The following is a 6,556-nucleotide window of genomic DNA, read 5'->3' on the forward strand; positions in this document are numbered from 1 at the left end:
GCTTTGTGTCTCCTGTCGTCCTTCTGTCTTAAACATGAGCCTGAAAAATAGACTGAACAGAAAGATGGAGCAAATCTCCGGCCATCCAATAAACACTGGTTGGAGATAACATCAGAGCTTCATGGTCCCTTGTGAGTATTTAGTGTTAGAAATGTTAGTCTAAACTTTAACCTTATAAACTATTTCCCCCAAAATCAAATATAATAATGCATTACTTATCCAAGTTATTATAAAGATGTAGACATAAACACTGCCACAGGCCGTAAAATCTAAATGACTATGTTCCCTTTCTATTTATTAATGTGATAAAAGCATTAACAGCACCCTGGAGTTACACTGGGATTTATGAGCCTTACATTATAAAGCTGACATAATAAAACTTTAACTGGAAAGCGTGAGAGCAGACTGTAAACGTCCGAGTGCCCAGCTGCCTGGATTCTGTCGCTACACAATCCAATCTAATCCAATCAAACTCCAAATGTCTGCCTGTGCAGAAGAAAAAAGGTCTAACGGACTGGTATCAGTACAACTGAGTTCAAAATATGGAGTCGGAAGTTAAACTCTGGAAAATAAAGAACTCAAAGGCAGATAAAATCTAAATCCACAAAAGAACAGACAAACAGGAAGAATATATGTGAAGGGACTGCATACACTTCAGGGAAATAAAAAAGACAACAGCGCTGTAGTAACATGGGGGGGGGGGTTTATTAGTACAGTGTTTCTACAAGAGATCATGGAAATGTGATTCAAAATGCAAACTCAAGTTTAACAGATTCCATTTTTTTCATCACTAAATATAACAATCACTAAATATAACAAATCACTAATCACTAAAATCTTTAATCACTAAAAAAATAATCACTAAAAATCACTAAAATCACAAATCACTATAAATCACTAATCACTAAAAACACTAATCACTAATCACTAAAAACACTAATCACTAATGACTAAAGATCACTAATCACTAAAAATCACTAGGAAATTCATTAAAATGTAATTTAAACACAGTTATTGAAACATAAACCATAAAGATCGCCAACAGGTTCTTCACTGCCCCCTGGTGTCTCTCTCTCTCTCTCTCTCTCTCTCTCTCTCTCTCTCTCTCTCTCTCTCTCTCTCTCTCTCTCTCATAGGACACAGTTGAAAAATAAGAGACAAATTGTTTTTTAAATAATTTTAGTATTATACAGTTATACAGACTACCGCAGTCATGTTTCCTAAACAAAAGTCACCTTGGTCTGATTAGAACTGAAAAACAACCAATGGGAAAAATAGACAATAAAAACTTTTAGTAAGACATCTAATAAGTGGGTTTTTTTTTTCAGCTGCTGTCATCATCATGGACTTCTCTGGTTCGGCATTGATCATCTTAAGAAATAAAGATCTGAAAAATTGCAGGGAATTAATTTTACAAGGATAAAAGCAACAGGGGATTTTATTAACAGAAACAAACAAACAAACAAACAGATACAAGAAAACACTACGACTCACTAAGATTCAACATGAGCTGAATTACACATTCACTAAACCTGTATTTCCCATAGACGTACTTTATCAACACTAAAGGTAGTCTGGAACATCAGTTCAGTGCCGCTGTGTGTCCTTGTTCCTTTGAAAATGCTGGACTTCCTTATTTGGTCATGCTTAATCATAGCCGCTATGGGATGTGGAGGCTTGGAGCGAGGTCAGTACGAGAGAGGGGGAACACACACAAACACACACACACACACACACACACACACACACACACACACACACACACACACACACACACACACACACACACACACACACACACACACACATACACACACATATTGCATAGTTGCAGTCTTCCTCAATGGAATATGTATAAGTGAAGTTAGGACCATCTCCAACTCACAAATCTTGTACACATGACCTTCACCATGACCTTCTAACATCACAAATACCAAGAAATGACAAATCAGTCTAACAGCCATGGTCAAATAATTAATGAACCAATTAATACTATTACAAATAAATAAACAAAGCCAGGAATGAATGGAAACTTAGATGTTTATGTTTCCCTTGAAATATCCTGCCTTCACCTTTTTATGTTGCATCTCCATTATTGCTGATTTATGTCAGTTTTGCCTTGCACAAAAATAATCCCAGTCACATGAAGCTCTGTGTTAACATTTATTTTAAAATCTCACCTAACCCACACACTCGAAACTCGTCAAAGCAGGAGCATTTCCTTCAACAAAAAGACAAGACAACAGTGAGCTCTGTTTGGTTTACACACATCTTTCACTTCATTAGCGATTATTTCTCCTGCAGCAATCTTTCCTTCGTCACTTTATTGCTCTCATAGTGATTCCAATATTGTTCTGTTCATTGTTGTTGAATTATCTCATCACTTTTTTTATTTTCCTAATAATTATTATTATTGTATGAGGAGGGATGAGTGATTAAAAACAGATCCTTTAGGCCCTGTTTCTTTAGAACACCTCTGTTAATAAATCCGATATTAAAGAATGTCATAGATCTGGGTGAGTTTATAAAACCATTTCTAAAGCTTTGAATAATCTCAGGAGTACAACAGTGTCACATCGGGTTAAAAGGAGGTGACCAAAACCCAGACGGAGCTAAATGCAAAAACGGGAGAACATGCTGGAAAGAAAATCTTCTCTGTGGTAGAGTGTGTACATGATAGCATGAGGAAGAATTATTCTGGGGTTTGATGAGACCATTTTCTATTTGGACTGAAGAGCTGTCTGGAAAAAACTGGCTAATACCATACTTACCATGAAGCATGGTGGTGGCAGCATTACTTCTGTTCTCTCATGGACCACTTGAACAATTCATTGTCTGAACACCAGAGGGCGATCTGGCAGGACTTTTCCCATGTTATTATTTGTGTTTCTTTGCCATGTGCTTTTGTTTACATGTGTCTTCACCTGTGTTTGACCCACCCATCTTTTTCACACCTGGTCAAAAAATTCACCTAACTGCCTCCAATATAAATACCCGTTGTGTTATTTTCTGTTGCTAGTTACATTTGTAGTGTTTCTGTTTGTTTGTATCTGTTTGTTTGTTTGTTTTTGTTAATAAAATCCCCTGTTGCTTTTATCCTTGTAAAATGTTGCTTCTATTGGGTCTGAACTCTGTATGAAAGCAGACAAATACAGAAAAAAAGTCTAAAAGAAATCCTGCAGCAGGTTAAACGCAACCTTGAACTTCAGTGAAGATTGATCACAGTGAACTCTGGACAAAATTTAACTTCAACTGTAGCTCCTTATATCATTCAGGATTTATGGGATGTGTTTTGTTTTGTGTTGTTTTTTTTTCTTAATTATTAGGACAAATGTTATTTATTCAAATATATTTATATTACTCAAGTATAAATTATACACTACTGAACTGATACAAAAATATCAGTTCAGACACATATCAACACAGACACAAGTATTTTAGATTTTAAGAAAAAGGACTAAAGTTTCAGCTTTAGAAAGTGTTTACCCCATATCACAGCATAGAAAGAATACATTAGAGTCATAAATAAGGAGAAATATCATGAAATAAATAAGTTTATTACTTTAATGTTAATCACAAAGAACAGATTGATGAATCTTTTGTGGACGGTTGCCAGGTTTAAGCATAATTCCCACTCAGACCTTTATTTGGACAGCGTGAGAGCAGGCTTTATACGTCCAACTGACCGGATGCCTGGATTCTGTCTAAATCCAATCAAACCCAAAATGTCAGCTTATGCAAACGATTCAAGGTTTGTCTAACAGACAAGTATCAGTACAATTCAGTAAACAATGTTGTGTAGGAAGTGAGAACATGTTAAAAATATATATTGTTAAAAAAAAACCTTGATTAGTAACAGATTAATTAGGAATAATCAATATGTTAGACACTTTTTAAAGCAAAGATTTGTCTACAAAAAATTATAAAAGCTAAAATGTTATAAGAAACTGAACTACAAAACTAGATCACATCAAGACATGGCAGGATAAGGGAAAGTCAACATGAAAAGAAATATTACTAACAAAATCACTAATTCCAAAAAATTTTAGATGGTTACCAGGTTGCCAGATGGCTGCAAAACTCCCACCAAGCTACAACTTAAAAATAACAAACAGTACAATGTTGATAAACTCATTGTAATTTTTTAAAATCCAGAAATCTGAGCTAACTCGTCACATACACCATGGCCAATCCATCCCAGACCATCAAAGGCAAATTGAACCCACATTTATTTCCTTCCTTATCTGCTCTGCTTCATTCCTTGATTCTGCATACCCTGTTTCCACACCTAATTAGTCGCCCTGTTAAAGTTTAGTCTTTTCTCTCCTTAGCTATCTGGTGTTATATTTGCACTCATTCTGAGTAGACTTTATTTTCATGTTGACTTTCCCTTATCCTGCTATGTCTTAGTGCAATCTAGTCCTGTAGTCTAGTTTATTTTCTATTTTTTCTGTCTTTTACTTTCTTAAGTTGATCCCGAATCCTGAATCTGATATGTATCTGCATTTTATGACAAGATGAGTGGTCGACTGGATAACTGCATGAATATAATGGTGTTCCTAATAAAGTGACCATTGGGTGTATTCACATCAGTGCAAGTTCCAGCAAAGTGCACTGAGAAATCCAGTAAACATTCCTGATTTAATTTGCTTTAATCACACACAGATGAGAGTAAAGCACATCTCAGAGAAAAAGAGAGTAATGATGTCATAATAATAGTAATCTAATTATAACAACGGAAGTGTAAATAAAAGAACATCATGCTGCTGGGTCAATGGTGTAAATTTAAACATTGGAGTGTGAGAGTTGGTCTAACTGAACAAATACGCATTCTTGTTTAGTGTGTATCATTTTTTTTTTATTGATTCATTCATTTATTTATTAATTTTCATTACTTTCTCCTTGTGGTTCAGGGTTGATCTGGAACTGGTCCCAGAAATACCAGCATGTTTATTTTGGCAGTAAAAGAGAACCCAGAGGAACCCAGTGCTGCCACACAGAGAACATGCAGAACTGTGCACGTAAGAAGCATGAGTTCAGGACAGAACTGGGAACACTGGAGCTGTGGATGCAGGACCTGCCTCACCACCAGGAATACACAACGGGTTACCTTCAAATTCCACTTTTAAATCACAGCCATTTCAACTTATCATAACAAACACAAACAAAGCTATTGTACTGTAAGTGAGCCTGTATATCAGGAAATGTCCTTATATGGAGAAAACTGTGCGAAACAAGAGAACAAAAAAAACCTGGCTGTGATGAGAATAAATTTCCTGAGCAGAGACGGAGGGACAGTTTGTGTGTGTGTGTGTGTGTGTGTGTGTGTGTGTGTGTGTGTGTGTGTGTGTGTGTGTGTGTGTGTGTGTGTGTATAAAGGGTGACTTTTTAAATTTTATATATATATATATATATATATATATATATATATATATATATATATATATATATATATATATATATATAAAATTTAAAAAGTTACATATTTATGTAAATACATATATCGTTCTGTGTAGTTCTGTAGTCTGTTTTTATACATTTCTTCATATAATTTGTGTATATTTTATATTCTCTCTCTCTCTCTCTCTCTCTCTCTCTCTCTCTCTCTCTCTCTCTCTCTCTCTCTCTCTCTCTCTCTCTCTCATTTGTCCTGCATATTTTTGTGTTGATGATAAATACCATTTGAATGAGATGCTTTAGAGTCAGGGCTGTGACACGACGGCATTCTCTGTATCCATTTAGCTCTCAGATTATTACATTAAATTCAGAAGTGGGCGATAACTTTTCTCTGGATTCATTAGAAAACACGGAAAAAAAAACACAGCTGCTGGAAGAAGACATTTTGTTTACCAAATTAGAACAAATAAATGGATTCACGTCATGAACCAGTCGCCCATTCGGAAACTTTCTGGCGCGCTTTATATCTGCTATCCAAAGTGAATGAGAAACATGATAAACCTTTCAAAGCCGTGACGTCATTCTTTCCCAATTATAAAGCATATTTATTTTTTGTTTGTACGGATATATGGTAGAAATCTGTTACATTTGGAGCAGTGTTTGGATCAGATTGAACATGAACAGTGTGACTCAAAATTAATTTGGAAATAAAAGATGTCTCAATGTTCTTTTGTTAGCAAAAAGCTAAGATCATTTAATGAAATGTATTTTTTCTCCTAGAATATAATAAAGGTTTAACAAACGAATATTCTTTATGTTGATCGAGCTAAAGCAAATCCTTCATATGCAGTAGAACTTAAAGAAAAGAAACTTTATTTTATTCTGATAAATTAAAAAAAAACTGAAAAAAGAAGTGAAAACATATGCATGAACATTTTCAAGGTATTTATCATTTTCAAATAATTTTACGTGTTTTTTGTTTGTTTGTTTGTTTTTTTAGTTTTTGGAGAAGCCTGTGTTCATTTCTGGTTATTTATTTTTAAAGAAACATCCAAACAGAACCGCAAATCGATTTCCACCCAGTTTTGATCTGAAACAAATCCCACACTGAATTTAAGAAAGATTTCTTAGCTACAACATATCATTGTCATGTTTAAAA

The sequence above is a fragment of the Tachysurus fulvidraco genome, chromosome 9 (assembly GCF_022655615.1).
Source record: "Tachysurus fulvidraco isolate hzauxx_2018 chromosome 9, HZAU_PFXX_2.0, whole genome shotgun sequence".
NCBI classification, from domain to species: domain Eukaryota; kingdom Metazoa; phylum Chordata; class Actinopteri; order Siluriformes; family Bagridae; genus Tachysurus; species Tachysurus fulvidraco.